Source organism: Hordeum vulgare, chromosome 5H (assembly GCF_904849725.1).
Source record: "Hordeum vulgare subsp. vulgare chromosome 5H, MorexV3_pseudomolecules_assembly, whole genome shotgun sequence".
Classification (NCBI taxonomy): Eukaryota; Viridiplantae; Streptophyta; class Magnoliopsida; order Poales; family Poaceae; genus Hordeum; species Hordeum vulgare.
Window position 1 is genome coordinate 109,574,789 of NC_058522.1, and position 22,026 is coordinate 109,596,814.

The following is a 22,026-nucleotide window of genomic DNA, read 5'->3' on the forward strand; positions in this document are numbered from 1 at the left end:
CTGCCAAGATACCTTTGATCGCATTACTGACATCTCAAATGAATTACAAACTCTGGGAGCCAGAGACATCACTGGCCATGAAGTTGTGAAGAAACTGCTACGATCTCTTGATCCATCATTTGACACACTAGTTCTGATGATTCAAGAACGAAGAGACTACAAGATGCTTGATCCTGCTGATATTCTTGAGAGAATCAATACTCATGAATTCCATCAAGAAGAAAAGAGAGACCTATATGGACCAAGCTATTCAAGATCTCGTGCACTGAAGGCAAAGGTTGTTTCCTCATCTAAAGAAGAAGAATCTGACTGCAGTCTTGGTGATCCCGAAGAACTTGGGCAGGAACTCGCTATGCTTGTGAGAAAATTCCAGAAATTCACTAAGCGCGGATAGTTCGGAAAGTCATCAAGAAGAGATATGAGGAAATCAGAATCTTCATCTGAGGCCTACAAGAAAAGTACATGCCACAAATGCAAGAAATTTGGTCTCTACATTGCTAACTATCCTCGCTGGATGAAGGAATCAAGGAAGAAGAAATACAAGGATGAAAGTTCTGATGGCTCAAAGAAAAAGAAGAAATCTTCAAAGTCCTCATCGCACAAGAAGACCAGTTTCAGAAAGGCTCGGACACTCATCGGCAAGGAAATGGATTCTGAAGAAGAATCTGAGGAATGTGATGAAGAGGAAGGTTCTGAAGTGGAGTCGGAGTCTGGTGTGGCAAGTCTTGCACTTGCTACCACATTCGTCAGCAAGTCGATCTTCAACCTTGAAGAAAATGACAATGTCAACTACACTGATGAATATGCTGATGACTTCTCTCACACCTATTGTTTCATGGAAAAAGGTTCTAAGGTACCAAACCACACTTCCTCCTCTGATTCTAGTGACTGTGTACCTGATGATTATCAAAAACCCAGTTACTATAAACTTGCCAACATTGCCACTAAGCAACAAAGTGTTATTGAAAAACTTCAAAAACTGCTAGATAGAAGCGATGATCTGTTGAATGATGAAATGGATCGTACTCAAATCCTCACTGAAGATATTCAAAGTCTTTAGTCTAGATTTGATAGTCTTCAGGATCGCTATGGCACACTCTTGGCTGATCATGAGAAGCTTTCCTATGAATTTCTTCAAAGGAAACTTGATCTTGAGAAGTTAAGAATGTCCCATGATGATCTTGAGAAGTTAAGAATGTCCCATTATGCTTAGTGTTTGCATGTGTGCACGTTTCCAAGCAAAAACGAAAGAATCACACCATAAGGTTGTGAAACATATTCTTCGATATCTAGCTCACACACCAAAACTAGGATTATGGTACCCCAAGGGCTCAAATCTTCACCTAGTTGGATATTCTGACTCTGATTATGCTGGTGACCGTGTGGATCGCAAGTCAACATCAGTCACATGTCATTTCCTCGGATGATCCTTAGTTTGTTGGTCCTCAAAGAAGCAGAACTGCGTATCACTCTCCACTGCTGAACCTGAATACATTGCTGTTGGATCTTGTTGTGCTCAACTGCTATGGATGAAGCAAACCCTCAGAGATTACGACATCAACATGAAGAATGTGCCCCTCTACTGCGACAATGAGAGTGCAATCAAGATTGCCTACAACCTAGTACAACACTCAAAGACCAAGCACATCCGGGTACATCATCATTTTCTTCATGATCATGTACTCAAGGGCAATATCACCATCGACCATGTGAAGACTGATGGCCAGCTAGCAGATATCTTCACAAAACCCTTGGATGAGAAAAGGTTTTGCAAGTTGCGGTGTGAGATAAATATCCTAGAATCTTCAAATATTCTGTAAACATGCACACATCCTAACACTTATGCAAAAATTGATGACTTAGATGCGCAACACACGAAGTAACATTTTTCTTCAATCAATGAAGAATAACACACTAAGTGTGAAGAAATTAATGAAGAATTTGATTCTCACGGACCTACTACAATTGTACGCGGCGCCTGAAATCATCATTCTTATACGGTGGGTCACGCCACCACCAAACTTTGAAATTCTTCAAGTTGTAAATTCTTCAAAGTTGAAATTATTCAATCCGAGACTTTCCACAAATTCCTCAAAATTCTCAAAGCCTTCAAAATTTTCAAATTCTTCAAAACTTTCCGTGATGATCTTCATTGACTATATATTATATAATGAGCTTTCAATGTCCTCTACATCATTCACTTATTGCTAAGTCTTCAAGTTGGTATTTCTTCTAAGTGAATGTGATCGGACCTGACTCCCCTCTATGCTGAGCTCAACCCAGTCTATTCTCATTCTTCATATGCGTTCTATTTAACACTTGTTCAAAGTCCTCACTGAGTCCTTGCCAGCTGATGACTTTGCAACAAAATTCTCAAAATTCAAAAACTTATATTTTAACGTCACCATTGTGACTGCACCCACTACTCACGATAGGATAACCACGATCTCCACTATCTCCACCGCTTCATACGTGGGTAGCACATGTCATGTGAAGACGTAAGGGCAAGGGCAGTTTCGTCTAAAGATTTCGCCTCAGATTGTTTTCACCCGAGCTATAAATAGCCCCTTCCCCCCTTGAGTGAAAAACTCTTCTCTCACTTTTGTCTTCTCCGCTCGAGCTCAAAACCTAGCGCCACCGCTAGCAATCTTTTTTGCCGGTGAGGAACAACTTCACTTCCTCGACCTCACCGTCACCGGACTCACGTCGACTGTGGATCATCTTCCTCCGCCACCGTCGTAGCTGCCTTTAGTCGCTGAGTTAGGGCACTGAAGATCTAAACTGAAGAACTTCTGCTTTTACTTCCCCAGTTCATCGCGTTCTTCATTCACGGTACTTAAAATCCTATTTTATTGCCCCCGTTGATCCATTTATTTTCTTTAGATCCACGAAATTAGTTATTCCTCAGAAACTCCTTCAGCTGTGTACACCAATGTCTAGAACACTTGATGAATTTCACTAAGACACAAAATTCTTCATGAGATTCCTCAATCGTGCAAATTTTTGAATCTGCACAACTTGGAACCCAAGATCAGAATACTTAGTCAAATTCCTCAACACTGCACTCGTTAAATTCCTCAACTTAAGTCATTTTTAATTTCCTCAAACCTGAGAACGCATATGACCTCTCCAAATTATTTGCACCTATACTCTATTCACATGTACAAAATGTCAGCTCATGAATCTCTAGGTTCTCATCAACTTAACTCATTTGCAGCATTTCTTGAAGACACATTACCTGTGTCATCAGATTCCTGAAGAATACAAATTCCTCAGCAAAAACCTGTGCTGAAGAAAATGGAGGAAGGCAGAAAATAGAAGTCAAGAAGCTAGAATAGAACATTGCTTTCGAAATCCCAGAGGATATATATGCTGATTACTGCATGCTAGATGAAGAAATTCATGGGAAAGAAACCACTGCAAAATGCAAAATCAGACTTCAAAGGATTGAACGCAAGTGGGCAAAGGAGTGGAAGGAATACAGGTATCTCACTCCAAAGTATGGCAAGAAGTTTGCCCTCAAACCTCCTTGCAAAAGATTGCCTCAGGGAGATCAACAAATAGCACATCCCTCGAGCATAGCAACAATTGAAGACTATCCTTAGGAAAAAAGACAAGTATTTGTCCAAGCTGAAGAAAATGGCAAAAGTTGATGTAAATAAGTTCAATGAGGATTCTGCTGCTGCAGCTGCTGCTGCCTCCTCCTCTGCTGTTGAGGCTTCTGCTACAGACGAACCTCCCAAGAAGACACCGATGAGGAAATCAGATGTCAAGTCAAAACCCTCAACTACAGCAAAACCTTCACCTCTTGTGAAGCACCAAACGGGACATCATCAAACAGGGAATCCAAATTCCTCATCATCTCCTGCCTCTGGCCCAGCACTCAAATCTTCACCGGGCATACTGAAGACAAAGATGACTGCTGGAAGAGGAACAAGGCCTAGCCCAAGCAAAATTGTCAGTATCTCTTCTGCATCATAGGGAAGTGAGGAATATGATGATGAAACTCTTCAAGCCATCATCGGGAACAAACAAGAAAGGGTTGCACAAGCTACTGGCAACACCATTCCCCTCGCACTGGATCCAAAAGTGGTGCTGGACTTCATTGATCTTTGGTGTGAAGATCCTAACACACCTATTGATGATTTGAAGCTTCCACCAGGACCCAACCACATGGCAACATCGTTCATAAATGAAGCAAAATGGAAGGATCAGCAAGCCAAACAAGCTCGGGCTGCAAAGGTTAAAAAGGAGAAGTACTTGAAACAAAATCTCCTCAACCTGACACCAGAGTAACTTGTCTCTACTCAAGCTGAGCTGAAAACCCTCACTGACAATTCCTCAGGCCAGATACACTGTACAACTACCTGATTCTGATGAAGATGAAGAAACTGCTGATGATGAATCTGCTCGAAATGTTACAACAGAAGAATTTGCCATGCCTAAAACTGCTTATGCAATGCCTGATGAAAATGCTCCTTCACCAATGTCTTCAAGAGTGAAGAAAGTGACACTTCCGTCTGCCTCATACGTGAAGAAAACAAAAGCTGTTGAGAAGGAAGCCAAGAAGAGAAAGGCATCAACATATCCAAAGTCTCCAGAGGCAAACCGCCTAAAGACTCAGTCTACTTCATCATCGGCTCCAGTTGATGCAACTCCTCTCAGTGTTGCACCATCGTACATGATTGTTCCATTCGGTGAAGAGCACATCATTCCAGAATAGGATGAGGAAATGGATGACAATTGTTCTGCATCGTCTACACAATTAGATGAGGAAATTCAAGCTGATCAATTTCCTCAAGTCCAAACACCTCCTCATCAAAACCCAGAAACCACTGCTAATGAAAAGGAGGTTGATGTGGACATTGGCTGCACCACACCTGTCATCCATGATGAATTCTGGGAAAAGGCTCATCCAAACTCGCCAATGACCACTCAAATTCCTCAAACTCCTGCATCTCCTTCAGCTACAGAGATTCTTACTGGTTCTGAAGAAAGGAGCTCATGTGTGAAATCAATACAAGACCAAGAATCAGCTGCATCAACTGATCAAAATGCACATGAAAAGGAAATTGTTGTACCAGAAGCTGCATTTGCTCCTTCAGCAGAGCAAATTCCTCAACCTGAAGAACAAGCCCCTCATGAAAATGCCTCAGCACAGGATAAAGATACAACCGTTGAACCACTTGTTGCAAATCCTGAAACTCCAATTATGGTGCCCCAAATTCCTCAAGATGATGAAATTCAACATCAAAATCTTCAACCAAAGCCTCATCAGCCATACTCAAAGAGGCCAGAGTTTCTAAAAGAGGATTTTGTTGGAATTATGCCCTAGAGGCAATAATAAATGTATAGTTATTATTATATTTCCTGTATCAAGATAATAGTTTATTATCCATGCTATAATTGTATTGAATGAAGACTCATTTACATGTGTGGATACATAGACAAAACACCGTCCCTAGCATGCCTCTAGTTGGCTAGCCAGTTGATCGATGATAGTCAGTGTCTTCTGATTATGAACAAGGTGTTGTTGCTTGATAACTGGATCACGTCATTAGGAGAATCACGTGATGGACTAGACCCAAACTAATAGACGTAGCATGTTGATCGTGTCATTTTGTTGCTACTGTTTTCTGCGTGTCAAGTATTTATTCCTATGACCATGAGATCATATAACTCACTGACACCGGAGGAATGCTTTGTGTGTATCAAACGTCGCAACGTAACTGGGTGACTATAAAGATGCTCTACAGGTATCTCCGAAGGTGTTAGTTGAGTTAGTATGAATCAAGACTGGGATTTGTCACTCCGTGTGACGGAGAGGTATCTCGGGGCCCACTCGGTAATACAACATCACACACAAGCCTTGCAAGCAATGTAACTTAGTGTAAGTTGCGGGATCTTGTATTACGGAACGAGTAAAGAGACTTGCCGGTAAACGAGGTTGAAATAGGTATGCGGATACTGACGATCGAATCTCGGGCAAGTAACATACCGAAGGACAAAGGGAATGACATACGGGATTATACGAATCCTTGGCACTGAGGTTCAAACGATAAGATCTTCGTAGAATATGTAGGATCCAATATGGGCATCCAGGTCCCGCTATTGGATATTGACCGAGGAGTCTCTCGGGTCATGTCTACATAGTTCTCGAACCCGCAGGGTCTGCACACTTAAGGTTCGACGTTGTTTTATGCGTATTTGAGTTATATGGTTGGTTACCGAATGTTGTTCGGAGTCCCGGATGAGATCACGGACGTCACGAGGGTTTCCGGAATAGTCCGGAAACGAAGATTGATATATAGGATGACCTCATTTGATTACCGGAAGGTTTTCGGAGTTACCGGGAATGTACCGGGAATGACGAATGGGTTCCGGGGGTTCACCGGAGGGGGGCAACCCACTCCGGGGAAGCCCATAGGTATTTGGGGGGGTCACACCAGCCCTTAGTGGGCTGGTGGGACAGCCCACCAAATCCTATGCGCCAAGAAAGAAAATATCAAAGGAAAGAAAAAAAAGGGAAAGGTGGGAAGGGGGAAGGACTCCCTCCCACCAAACCAAGTAGGACTCGGTTTGGGGGGGGAGAGTCCTCCCCCCTGGCTCAGCCGACCCCTTGGGGTTCCCTTGGACCCCAAGGCAAGGTCCCCCTCCCTCCTCCTATATATATGGGGCTTTTAGGGCAGATTTGAGACGACTTTCTCACGGCTGCCCGACCACATACCTCCATAGTTTTTCCTCTAGATCGTGTTTCTGCGGAGCTCGGGCGGAGCCCTGCTGAGACAAGATCATCACCAACCTCCGGAGCGCCGTCACGCTGCCGGAGAACTCTTCTACCTCTCCGTCTTTCTTGCTGGATCAAGAAGGCCGAGATCATCGTCGAGCTGTACGTGTGCTGAACGCGGAGGTGCCGTCCGTTCGGTACTAGATCGTGGGACTGATCGCGGGATTGTTCGCGGGGCGGATCGAGGGACGTGAGGACGTTCCACTACATCAACCGCGATCTCTAATCGCTTCTGCTGTACGATCTACAAGGGTACGTAGATCACTCATCCCCTCTCGTAGATGGACATCACCATGATAGGTCTTCGTGCGCGTAGGAAATTTTTTGTTTCCCATGCGACGTTCCCCAACAGATTTTTATGATGAACATCATTTCTTCACTGGAGAAAATCCTTACGACAAGCTTCGCATCATGCACGGGAAGTTTTGGACCAGAACTCAACTCAACTACTATGCTGTTGTGCTTTATGGGAAAAGGGGGATATTTCATCACACGCACATTCCTCATTGTGATATGGAGGAAATTCCTTGCTTCACCCCAGTTCTGAGTGTTCTTCTTGATGCAGGGCTCCTATTGTTCTGCACATATATCGGTGACTGGAATACATATGTCATTCTTCAGTTCTATGCCACACTGCATATCTCAGGTGACCCTAAAAACATCAACTCTTGGGTCCTGGACTGGATGACTCAGCACACTCACTCAACAACTCCAACCACTGAATTGCTTCGAGCTTTGCCAATCTCAATTCCTTCAGATGATGCAATAAAACTGTATGATGAAAAATAATTTCCAAATCATCTAATGGAAGCCCTCATGAAGCCATTAGCTCCGGGCCAACCTCCAAGGACCAGATTCCTGGTGAAGGAATTGAAGTATGTGCCGAGAACAGTCAACCGAATATTGGCCTATTCCTTCGCACCTATCAAAGGGCATGATAAAGAAGAAGATGTTGTTGGAATCATGAAGAACATCATATTCAACGTCATTCATGGAATCAAAATGAACCTTCATGACTTCTTCTTGAGGACTGCTACTGCGTCAACAGACCTTCCCTGGCAACGACGCTATGAATCCTTCTGCTACGGGCTACGCCTATAGGGACTTCCTTGGCAAATATGCAAAGGATTTCCCCGCGGCCTTGGAGCCTTGCGTTGGTGTTCCCTTAAAGAGGAAAGGGTGATGTAGCACAGCGGCGATAAGTATTTCCCTCAGTTTGAGAACCAAGGTATCGATCCAGTAGGAGGATCGCGTCAAGTCACAAGTACGTGCACAAACACAAAGAGCTTGCACCCAACGCTATGAAGGGGTTGTCAATCCCTTATAGATTGTTTGCAAAGTGAGAACTGAAATCAAAGAGTAAACAAAGCAAAGTAAAAGTGAAAGTGGAGACGATAGTTGTGAATAGACCCGGGGGCCGTAGTGTTCACTAGTGTCTTCTCTCATGAAAGCAAGTAGACGGTGGGTGAACGAATTACTGTCGAGCAATTGATAGAACCACGCAAAGTTATGACGTTATGTATGGCAATGATTATATCTATAGGCATCAAGTCCAAAATAAGTAGACCGATACTTTCTGCATCTACTACTGTTACTCCACACGTCGACCGCTATCCAGCATGCATCTAGTGTATTAAGTTCAAAAGAACACAGTAACGCCTCAAGCAAGATGACATGATGTAGATGGACAATCTCAAATCCATGATGAAAGCCCATCTTGTTACCCTTGATGGCAACAACATGACGCGTGCCTTGCTACCCCTTCTGTCACTCGGAAAGGTCCCACACGGTATGAACCCAAAACCAAGCACTTCTCCCATTGCAAGAATCATAGATCTAGTTGGCCAAAGAAAACCCAAGACTCGGAGAGACTTACGAGGATATCAAATCATGCATATAAGAAATCAACAAATACTCAAATATAATTCATAGATAATCTGATCACAAATCCACAATTCATCGGATCTCAACAAACACACCGCCAAAGAGGATTACATTGGATAGATCTCCATGAAGATCATGGAGAACTTTGTATTGAAGATCCAAGAGAGAGAAGAAGCCATCTAGCTACTAACTACAGACCCGTAGGTCTGAGGTGGACTACTCACGAGTCATTGGAGAGGCGATGATGTTGATGTAGAAGCCATCCAACTCGAAAGTCCCCTCCGACAGGGCACCGGGAAGGGTCTCCAGATGAGATCTCGCGGAAACGGAAGCTTGCGGCGGCGGAAAAGTGTTTTCGTGGATGCCCTGATTTTTTCTGGGATTTTAGGGAATATATAGGCGAAAGAGCTAGGGCAGGGGAGCTCCAGGGGGGTCACAAGCCTGGTAGCCGCCGGCCCCCCTAGCGGCGGCTATAGGGCTCGTGGGCCCCCTCTGGCTCTCCTGCCTTGGCCCTCAAGTTCCCTGATCTTCTTCTGTTCTGGAAAAATTTATTTCGGGGATTTTATTCCGTTTGGACTCCGTTCCAAAATCAGATTTGAAAAGAGTCGAAAACACAGAAAAAAACAGGAACTGGCACTTGGCACTGAATTAGTAAGTTAGTCCCAAAAAAGATATAAAAGGTACATAAAACATCCAAAGTTGACAAGATAACAATGTGAAAATTTCCCACTAGTTATATGGGGGTGAGAAAACGAGAGACTCTCAATCATGAAGATCATGGTGCTTAACAAGCACAAGTGTGGAAAGGTAGTAGCATTGTCCCTTCTCTCTTTTTCTCTTATTTTTTTGGTGGGCTCTTTGGCCTTTCTTTTTTTGTGGGCATCTTTGGCCTATTTTTGTAAATGGGCATCGCTGGCCTCTTTTATTTCCTCACATGGGACAATGCTCCATCAATGATGATCATCACACTTACAACTCAAAACTTAGAGCAATGATGACTCTATATGGAATGCCTTCGGTAGTGTACCGTGACAATGATCTAGCATGGCATAGACATCAATGGAAACATCATGCTAGCTATCTTATGATCATGCAATGGCAATGTAGAAGTGGTGGCACATGTCATGGTGGTAGTTGCACGGCAATATTGTTTGGGGAACGTCGCATGGGAAACAAAAAATTTCCTACGCGCACGAAGACCTATCATGGTGATGTCCATCTACGAGAGGGGATGAGTGATCTACGTACCCTTGTAGATCGTACAGCAGAAGTGATGTGAGATCGCGGTTGATGTAGTGGAACGTCCTCACGTCCCTCGATCCGCCCCGCGAACAATCCCGCGATCAGTCCCACGATCTAGTACCGAACGGACGGCACCTCCGCGTTCAGCACACGTACAGCTCGACGATGATCTCGGCCTTCTTGATCCAGCAAGAGAGACGGAGAGGTAGAAGAGTTCTACGGCAGCGTGACGGCGCTCCGGAGGTTGGTGATGATCTTGTCTCAGCAGGGCTCCGCCCGAGCTCCGCAGAAACACGATCTAGAGGAAAAACTATGTAGGTATGTGGTCGGGCAGCCGTGAGAAAGTCGTCTCAAATCTGCCCTAAAAGCCCCATATATATAGGAGGAGGGAGGGAGACCTTGCCTTGGGGTCCAAGGGACCCCAAGGGGTTCGGCCGAGCCAGGGGGGAGGACTCTCCCCCCCCAAACCGAGTCCTACTTGGTTTGGTGGGAGGGAGTCCTTCCCCCTTCCCACCTCTCCCTTTTTTTTTCTTTCCTTTGATATTTTCTCTTCCTTGGCGCATAGGATTTGGTGGGCTGTCCCACCAGCCCACTAAGGGCTGGTGTGACCCCCCCAAATACCTATGGGCTTCCCCGGAGTGGGTTGCCCCCCTCCGGTGAACCCCCGGAACCCATTCGTCATTCCCGGTACATTCCCGGTAACTCCGAAAACCTTCCGGTAATCAAATGAGGTCATCCTATATATCAATCTTCGTTTCCGGACCATTCCGGAAACCCTCGTGACGTCCGTGATCTCATCCAGGACTCCGAACAACATTCGGTAACCAACCATATAACTCAAATACACATAAAACAACGTCGAACCTTAAGTGTGCAGACCCTGCGGGTTCGAGAACTATGTAGACATGACCCGAGAGACTCCTCGGTCAATATCCAATAGCGGGACCTGGATGCCCATATTGGATCCTACATATTCTACGAAGATCTTATCGTTTGAACCTCAGTGCCAAGGATTCGTATAATCCCGTATGTCATTCCCTTTGTCCTTCGGTATGTTACTTGCCCGAGATTCGATCGTCAGTATCCGCATACCTATTTCAATCTCGTTTTACCGGCAAGTCTCTTTACTCATTCCGTAATACAAGATCCCGCAACTTACACTAAGTTACATTGCTTGCAAGGCTTGTGTGTGATGTTGTATTACCGAGTGGGCCCCGAGATACCTCTCCGTCACACGGAGTGACAAATCCCAGTTTTGATCCATACTAACTCAACTAACACCTTCGGAGATACCTGTAGAGCATCTTTATAGTCACCCAGTTACGTTGCGACGTTTGATACACACAAAGCATTCCTCCGGTGTCAGTGAGTTATATGATCTCATGGTCATAGGAATAAATACTTGACACGCAGAAAACAGTAGCAACAAAATGACACGATCAACATGCTACGTCTATTAGTTTGGGTCTAGTCCATCACGTGATTCTCCCAATGACGTGATCCAGTTATCAAGCAACAACACCTTGTTCATAATCAGAAGACACTGACTATCATTGATCAACTGGCTAGCCAACTAGAGGCATGCTAGGGACGGTGTTTTTGTCTATGTATCCACACATGCAAATGAGTCTTCATTCAATACAATTATAGCATGGATAATAAACTATTATCTTGATACAGGAATTATAATAATAACTATACTTTTATTATTGCCTCTAGGGCATAATTCCAACAGTCTCCCACTTGCACTAGAGTCAATAATCTAGCCCTCACATCACCATGTGAATTACATTGTAATAAATCTAACACCCATACAGTTCTGGTGTCGATCATGTTTTGGCCGTGGAAGAGGTTTAGTCAGCGGGTCTGCTACATTCAGATCCGTGTGCACTTTGCATATATTTACGTCCTCCTCCTCGACGTAGTCGCGGATGAGGTTGAAGCGTCGTTTGATGTGTCTGGTCTTCTTGTGAAACCTTGGTTCCTTTGCTAAGGCAATGGCACCAGTGTTGTCACAGAACAAGTTATTGGATCCAGTGCACTTGGCACCACTCCAAGATCCGTCATGAACTGCTTCATCCAGACACCCTCCTTAGCCGCCTCCGAGGCAGCCATGTACTCCGCTTCACATGTAGAATCTGCTACGACGCTTTGCTTGGAACTGCACCAGCTTACTGCACCCCCATTAAGAATAAATACTTATCCGGTTTGCGACTTAGAGTCGTCCGGATCTGTGTCAAAGCTTGCATCAACGTAACCTTTTACGGCGAGCTCTTCGTCACCTCCATACACGAGAAACATCTCCTTAGTCCTTTTCAGGTACTTCAGGATATTCTTGACCGCCGTCCAGTGATCCACTCCTGGATTACTCTGGAACCTGCCTGCCATACTTATGGCCAGGCTGACATCCGGTCTAGTGCACAGCATTGCATACATGATAGAGCCTATGGCTGAAGCATAGGGGACGGAGCGCATATGCTCTCTATCTTCATCAGTTGCTGGGCACTGAGTCTTACTCAATCTCGTACCTTGTAACACTGGCAAGAACCCTTTCTTGGACTGTTCCATTTTGAACCTCTTCAAAACTTTATCAAGGTATGTGCTTTGTGAAAGCCCTATCAGGCGTCTTGATCTATCTCGATAGATCTTAATGCCTAGAATGTAAGCAGCTTCTCCTAGGTCCTTCATAGAGAAACTTTTATTCAAATAACCTTTTATGCTCTCCAAAAGCTCTACGTTGTTTCCAATCAGTAATATGTCATCCACATATAATATTAGAAACGCCACAGAGCTCCCACTCACTTTCTTGTAAATACAAGATTCTCCAACCACTTGTATAAACCCAAATGCCTTGATCACCTCATCAAAGCGCTTGTTCCAACTCCGAGATGCTTGCACCAGTCCATAAATGGATCGCTGGAGCTTGCACACTTTGTCAGCATTTTAGGATCGACAAAACCTTCGGGTTGCATCATATACAACTCTTCCTTAAGGAAACCGTTAAGGAACGCCGTTTTGACATCCATCTGCCAGATTTCATAATCGAAAAATGCAGCTATTGCTAACATGATTCTGACGGACTTAAGCATCGCTACGGGAGAGAAAGTCTCATCGTAGTCAATTCCTGGAACTTGTGAAAAACCCTTTGCCACAAGTCGAGCTTTATAAACGGTCACATTACCGTCAGCGTCCGTCTTCTTCTTAAAGATCCATTTGTTCTGAATAGCCTTGCGGCCCTCAGGTAGTATCTCCAAAGTCCACACCTTGTTCTCATACATGGATCCTATCTCGGATTTCATGGCTTCTAGCCATTTGTTGGAATCTGGGCCCACCATTGCTTCTTCATAATTTGCAGGTTCATTGTTGTCTAACAACATGATTGTCAAGACGGGATTACCGTACCACTCTGGAGCAGCGCGTGATCTCGTCGACCTGCGTGGTTCAACAGAAACTTGAACTGGAGTTTCATGATCATCATCATTAACTTCCTCCTCAACTGGCGTCGCAATCACAAGGGTTTCCCCTTGCCCTGCGCCACCATCCAGAGGGATGAGAGGTTCGACAACCTCGTCAAGTTCTATCTTCCTCCCACTCAATTCTCTCGAGAGAAACTCCTTCTCGAGAAAAGTTCCGTTCTTAGCAACAAACACTTTGCCCTCGGATTTGAGATAGAAGGTGTACCCAACTGTCTCTTTTGGGTAGCCTATGAAGACGCACTTTTCCGCTTTGGGTTCCAGCTTTTCAGGCTGAAGCTTTTTGACACAAGCATCACATCCTCAAACTTTAAGAAACGATAACTTTGGCCTTTTGCCACACCACAGTTCGTATGGTGTCGTCTCAACGGATTTCGATGGTGCCCTATTTAAAGTGAATGCAGCTGTTTCTAATGCATAACCCCAAAACGATAACGACAAATCAGTAAGAGACATCATAGATCGCACCATTTCTAATAAAGTACGATTACGACGTTCGGACACACCATTACGCTGTGGTGTTCCAGGCGGTGTTAACTGCGAAACAATTCCACATTGTTTTAAGTGAGTACCAAACTCGAAACTCAGATATTCACCCCCACGATCAGACCGCAGGAACTTGATCTTCTTGTTACGATGATTTTCTACTTCACTCTGAAATTGCTTGAACTTTTCAAATGTTTCAGACTTGTGCTTCATTAAGTAGACATAACCATATCTACTCAAATCGTCAGCGAAGGTGAGAAAATAACGATATCCGCCGCGTGCCTCCACGCTCATCGGACCACACACATCGGTATGTATGATTTCCAATAAGTCACTTGCACGCTCCATTGTTCCGGAGAACGGAGTTTTAGTCATCTTGCCCATGAGGCATGGTTCGCAAGTGTCAAGTGAATCAAAGTCAAGTGACTCCAAAAGTCCATCAGCATGGAGTTTCTTCATGCGCTTTACACCAATATGACCCAAGCGGCAGTGCCACAAAAATATGGCGCTATCATTGTTTACTCTTACTCTTTTGGTCTCAATGTTATGTATATGCGTATCTCTATCGAGATTCAATATGAACAATCCTCTCACATTCGGTGCATGACCATAAAAGATGTTACTCATAGAAATCGAACAACCATTATTCTCAGACTTAAAAGAGTAACCGTCTCGCAATAAACAAGATCCGGATATAATGTTCATGCTCAACGCAGGCACTAAATAACAATAATTTAAATTCATCACTAATCCCGATGGTAGTTGAAGTGACACGGTGCCGACGGCGATTGCATCAACCTTGGAACCGTTTCCTACGCGCATCGTCACTTCGTCTTTCGCCAGCCTCCGTCTATTCCGCAGTTCCTGTTTCGAGTTGCAAATGTGAGCAACAGAACCGGTATCGAATACCCAGGCACTACTACGAGAGCCGGTTAAGTACACATCAATAACATGTATATCAAATATAGCTGATTTTTCTTTGCCCGCCTTCTTATCTGCCAGATACTTGGGGCAATTGCGCTTCGAGTGACCCATACCCTTGCAATAGAAGCACTCTGTTTCAGGCTTAGGTCCAGCCTTGGGTTTCTTCGGCGGATTGGCAACAGGCTTGCCGCTCTTCTTCGAATTGCCCTTCTTGCCTTTGCCGTTTCTCTTGAAACTAGTGGTCTTGCTCACCATCAACACTTGATGTTATTTATGGAGTTCAGACTCTGCGACTTTCAGCATCGCAAACAACTCGCCGGGAGACTTGTTCATCCCTTGCATGTTGTAGTTCAACACAAAGCCTTTATAGCTTGGCGGCAGTGATTGGAGGATTCTGTCAGTGATAGCTTCTTGCGGGAGTTCAATCCCTAGTTCAGCTAGACGGTTTGAGTACCCAGACATCTTGAGCACATGTTCACTGACAGACGAGCTTTCCTCCATCTTGCAAGCATAGAATTTATCGGAGGTCTCATACCTCTCGATCCGGGCGTTCTTCTGAAAGATAAACTTCAACTCCTGGAACATCTCAAATGCTCCATGACGCTCAAAGCGACGTTGAAGTCCCGGCTCTAAGCCATACAAGACTGCACATTGAACTATTGAGTAGTCCTCCTTACGTGCTAGCCAAGCGTTCTTAACATCCTGATCAGCCGTAGCGGGTGGTTCATCTCCTAGCGCAGCATTAAGGACATAATCCTTCTTTCCAGCTTGTAAGATTAGCCTAAGATTACGAGCCCAGTCTACAAAGTTGCTTCCATCATCTTTCAACTTAGCTTTCTCTAGGAACGTATTAAAATTGAGGATGACACTTGCGTGAGCCATGATCTACAACACAAATATATTCAAAGTGGACTTTAGACTATGTTCAAGATAATTAGAGTTCAACTTAATCAAATTATATGCTAAACTCCCACTCAAAAAGTACATCTCTCTAGTCATTTGAGTGGTTCATGATCCACTTACGCTATCCCAAGTCCGATCATCACGTGAGTCGAGAGTAGTTTCAGTGGTAAGCATCCCTATGCTAATCATATCAACTATATGATTCATGATCGACCTTTCGGTCTCATGTGTTCCGAGGCCATGTCTGCACATGCTAGGCTCGTCAAGCTTAACCCGAGTGTTCCGCGTGCGCAACTGTTTTGCACCCGTTGTATGTGAACGTTGAGTCTATCACACCCGATCATCACGTGGTGTCTCAAAACGACGAACTGTAGCAACGGTGCACAGTCGGGGAGAACACAATTTCGTCTTGAAATTTTAGTGAGAGATCACCTCATAATGCTACCGTCGTTCTAAGCAAAATAAGGTGCATAAAAGGATTAACATCACATGCAATTCATAAGTGACATGATATGGCCATCATCACGTGCTTCTTGATCTCCATCACCAAAGCACCGGCACGATCTTCTTGTCACCGGCGCCACACCATGATCTCCATCATCATGATCTCCATCAACGTGTCGCCATCGGGGTTGTCGTGCTACTAATGCTATCACTACTAAAGCTACATCCTAGCAAAATAGTAAACGCATCTGCAAGCACATATGTTAGTATAAAGACAACCCTATGGCTCCTGCCGGTTGCCGTACCATCGACGTGCAAGTCGATATTTCTATTACAACATGATCATCTCATACATCCAATATATCACATCACATCATTGGCCATATCACATCACAATCATACCCTGCAAAAACAAGTTAGACGTCCTCTAATTTTGTTGTTGCATGTTTTACGTGGTGACCAAGGGTATCTAGTAGGATCGCATCTTACTTACGCAAACACCACAACGGAGATATATGAGTTGCTATTTAACCTCATCCAAGGACCTCCTCGGTCAAATCCGATTCAACTAAAGTTGGAGAAACCGTCACTTGCCAGTCATCTTTGAGCAAAGGGGGTTACTCGTAACGATGAAACCAGTCTCTCGTAAGCGTACGAGTAATGTCGGTCCAAGCCGCTTCGATCCAACAATACCGCGGAATCAAGAAAAGACTAAGGAGGGCAGCAAAACGCACATCACCGCCCACAAAACCTTTTGTGTTCTACTCGAGAAGACATCTACGCATGAACCTAGCTCTGATACCACTGTTTGGGGAACGTCGCATGGGAAACAAAATTTTCCTACGCGCACGAAGACCTATCATGGTGATGTCCATCTACGAGAGGGGATGAGTGATCTACGTACCCTTGTAGATCGTACAGCAGAAGCGATGTGAGATCGCGGTTGATGTAGTGGAACGTCCTCACGTCCCTCGATCCGCCCCGCGAACAATCCCGCGATCAGTCCCACGATCTAGTACCGAACGGACGGCACCTCCGCGTTTAGCACACGTACAGCTCGACGATGATCTCGGCCTTCTTGATCCAGCAAGAGAGACGGAGAGGTAGAAGAGTTCTCCGGCAGCGTGACGGCGCTCCGGAGGTTGGTGATGATCTTGTCTCAGCAGGGCTCCGCCCGAGCTCCGCAGAAACATGATCTAGAGGAAAAACTATGTAGGTATGTGGTCGGGCAGCCGTGAGAAAGTCGTCTCAAATCTGCCCTAAAAGCCCCATATATATAGGAGGAGGGAGGGAGACCTTGCCTTGGGGTCCAAGGGACCCCAAGGGGTTCGGCCGAGCCAGGGGGGAGGACTCTCCCCCCCCAAACCGAGTCCTACTTGGTTTGGTGGGAGGGAGTCCTTCCCCCTTCCCACCTCTCCCTTTTTTTTTTCTTTCCTTTGATATTTTCTCTTCCTTGGCGCATAGGATTTGGTGGGCTGTCCCACCAGCCCACTAAGGGCTGGTGTGACCCCCCCAAATACCTATGGGCTTCCCCGGAGTGGGTTGCCCCCCTCCGGTGAACCCCCGGAACCCATTCGTCATTCCCGGTACATTCCCGGTAACTCCGAAAACCTTCCGGTAATCAAATGAGGTCATCCTATATATCAATCTTCGTTTCCGGACCATTCCGGAAACCCTCGTGACGTCCGTGATCTCATCCGGGACTCCGAACAACATTCGGTAACCAACCATATAACTCAAATACACATAAAACAACGTCGAACCTTAAGTGTGCAGACCCTGCGGGTTCGAGAACTATGTAGACATGACCCGAGAGACTCCTCGGTCAATATCCAATAGCGGGACCTGGATGCCCATATTGGATCCTACATATTCTACGAAGATCTTATCGTTTGAACCTCAGTGCCAAGGATTCGTATAATCCCGTATGTCATTCCCTTTGTCCTTCGGTATGTTACTTGCCCGAGATTCGATCGTCAGTATCCGCATACCTATTTCAATCTCGTTTTACCGGCAAGTCTCTTTACTCGTTCCGTAATACAAGATCCCGCAACTTACACTAAGTTACATTGCTTGCAAGGCTTGTGTGTGATGTTGTATTACCGAGTGGGCCCCGAGATACCTCTCCGTCACACGGAGTGACAAATCCCAGTTTTGATCCATCCTAACTCAACTAACACCTTCGGAGATACCTGTAGAGCATCTTTATAGTCACCCAGTTACGTTGCGACGTTTGATACACACAAAGCATTCCTCCGGTGTCAGTGAGTTATATGATCTCATGGTCATAGGAATAAATACTTGACACGCAGAAAACAGTAGCAACAAAATGACACGATCAACATGCTACGTCTATTAGTTTGGGTCTAGTCCATCACGTGATTCTCCCAATGACGTGATCCAGTTATCAAGCAACAACACCTTGTTCATAATCAGAAGACACTGACTATCATTGATCAACTGGCTAGCCAACTAGAGGCATGCTAGGGACGGTGTTTTTGTCTATGTATCCACACATGCAAATGAGTCTTCATTCAATACAATTATAGCATGGATAATAAACTATTATCTTGATACAGGAATTATAATAATAACTATACTTTTATTATTGCCTCTAGGGCATAATTCCAACAAATATATCTCGGAATGGCTTTGAAAAAGCCATAGTAGGTAGGTATGGTGGCTGTTTTGAGGGAGGCTAATGGTGGGTTTTGTGCACCGGCAAAAGTTGCACGACACTAAAGAAGATAGTAATGGTGGAAGGTGAAAGTGCATCAAAACCATGGACTCAACATTAGTCATGAAGAACTCATATACTTGTTGCAAAAGTTTTAGTAGTAATCGAAACAAAGCATTCAACGCATACTCCTCGGGGAAGGGTTGGTAGGTATAAACCATCGCGTGATCCCGACCGCCACACAAAGGATGATAATCAATAGACTAATCATGCTCAGACTTCATCACATAGCGGTTCACCATACGTGCATGCTACGGGAATCACTAACTTCAACACAAGTATTTCTAGATCCACAACACCTTACTAGCATAACTTCAATATTACCACAACCACAACTCAAAACTAATTGAGATGAATCAAACTTCTCCAACTACTCAATGCACATGAAGGTGGAAGTTCTCATATACCTTTGGGTAACTACCCCTTTTGAGACTACTATCATAGCATAGATCAACTACCAACCCACACGCTTCCGTGCTCTAAAAGATATAAGTGAAGCACATAGAGAAAAATGAGCTAGCTCAAAAGATATAAGTGAAGCACATGTGAGCTGAATTGTCTAACCAAAGGATATAAGTGAGGCTCGACAAAATCATGGTGAGTGCATGTCTCTCTCTCTAGATGTGCATCAAGGAAGATTGTGACACAACAAAAATAAAAGACTCCTATGATACAAGATGCTCCAAGCAAAACACATAACATGTGGTGAATAAAAATATAGCCCCAAGTAACGTTACCGATGGATTGAAGACGAAAGAGGGGATGCCTTCCCGGGGCATCCCCAAGCTTAGGCTTTTACGGCATCCTTGAATCAACTTGGGGTGCCTTGGGCATCCCCAAGCTTGAGCTCTTGCCACTCTTTATCTCTTTGTCCATTGATACGTATCAAACGTATCTATAATTTTTGATGGTTTCATGTTGTTATCTTGTCATCTTTGGATGTCTTATGTACCTTTTATATCTTTTTTTGGGACTAACTTATTAATTCAGTGCCAAGTGCCAGTTCCTGTTTTTTCCGTGTTTTTGGCTCTTTTCAGATATGATTTTGGAACGGAGTCCAAACGGAATAAAATCCTCGAAATAATTTTTTCCCGAACGGAAGAAGATCAGAGGGCTTGAGGGCTAAGGCACGAGAGCTACAGGGGGCCCACAAGCCCTGTAGCCGCCACCAGGGGGCGGCGGCTAGCAGGCTTGTGGCCTCCCTGGCGCCCCCCTGACCTAGCTCCTTCGCATATATATTCCCTAAAATACAGAAAAAATCAGGGAATCCATGAAAACACTTTTCCGCCACCGCAAGCTTCCGTTTCCACGAGATCTCATCTGGAGACCCTTCCCGGTGCCCTGCCCGAGGGGACTTTGGAGTTGGAGGGCTTCTACATCAACATCATCTCCCCTCCAATGACTCGTGAGTAGTTCACTTCAGACCTACGGGTACGTAGTTAGTAGCTAGATGGCTTCTTCTCTCTCTTGGATCTTCAATACAAAGTTCTCCATGATCTTCATGGAGATCTATCCGATGTAATCCTCTTTGGCAGTGTGTTTGTCGAGATCCGATGAATTGTGTATTTGTGATCAGATTATCTATGATATATATTTGAGTCTTTGCTGATTTCTTATATGCATGATTTGATATCCTTGTAAGTCTCTCCGAGTCTTGGGTTTTGTTTGGCCAACTATATCTATGATTCTTTCAATGGGAGAAGTGCTTGGTTTTGGGTTCGTACCGTGTGGTGACCTTTCCCAGTGACAGAAGGGTCAGCAAGACACGCATCATGTTGTTGCCATCAAGGGTAACAAGATGGGCTTTCATCATAGATTTGAGATTGTCCATCTACATCATGATGATTGTCCATCTACATCATAGACATCCCTTTTACTTTGCTTTGTTTACTCTTTGCTTTCAGTTCTCACTTTGCAAACAATCTATAAGGGATTGACAACCCCTTCATAGCGTTGGGTGCAAGCTCTTTGTGTTTGTGCAGGTACTCCTACGATTGACATCCCTTCTCTCTAGGTGTGCAGCAAGGATGATTGTGGCACAACAAAAATAAAGGACTCCTACGATACAAGACGCTCCAAGCAAAACACATAACATGTGGTGAATAAAAATATAGCCCCAAGTAACGTTACAGATGGATTTGAAGATGAAAGAGGGGATGCCTTCCCGGGGCATCCCCAAGATTAGGCTTTTATGGCATCCTTGAATCTCTTGGGGCGCCTTGGGCATCCCCAAGATTGATCTCTTGCCACTCTTTTTCTCTTTGTCCACAAGAACTTCACCCAAAACTTGAAAACTTCACAACACGAAACTTAAACAGAAACTCGTGATAACATTAGTATAAGAAAGCAAACCACCACTTCCTTAGGTACTGTGGCAAACTTAAATTCTACTTATGTTGATGTTGGGTTACTGTATTTTCAATCTTCCATGGCTAATACCCCCCGATACTATCCATAGTTTCATGAAAATAAGCAACCAACTCAACAAAAAACAGAATCTGTTAACAGCAGACAAGTCTGTAGCAATCTGTATACTTCGTATACTTCTGTACTTCAGAAATTCTGAAATATTACGACAGTCTGAAATTTTTTTGTAGCAATCAGCAGCAAAAAGAATCAACTCAAAATCTCTTACAGACAAAAAATGAAAATTCTTTTCGTGAGCAGAAAGTTTCTGTCTTTTCCAGCATGACCAAACGATCATCCCCAAGACTAATCATAACGGTTTTGCTTGGCACAAACGCAAAAAGAAACACAAAAAACACAATCATAACAGAATTATGAAAGTGTGGAAAACACAAAACAGAAAGAAAAAGGATAGATTCGTTGGGTTGCCTCCCAACAAGCGCTTTTGTTTAACGCCCTTAGCTAGGCAAAAGGTGATGGAATCAAGTATAGTCATCTTTGGTGATCAAACCATAAGTAGCCCTCATCATAGATTCATAAGGAAATCTTATTTTATTTCTAGGAAAGTGCTCCATTCCCTTCTTTAAAGGAAATTGAAATCTAATATTCCCTTCCTTCATATCGATGATAGCACCAACAGTCCTTAGGAAAGGTCTACCAAGAATAATGGGACATGAAGGATTGCAATCTATGTCAAGTACAATGAAATCCACGGGTACATAGTTCTTATTTGCAACAAT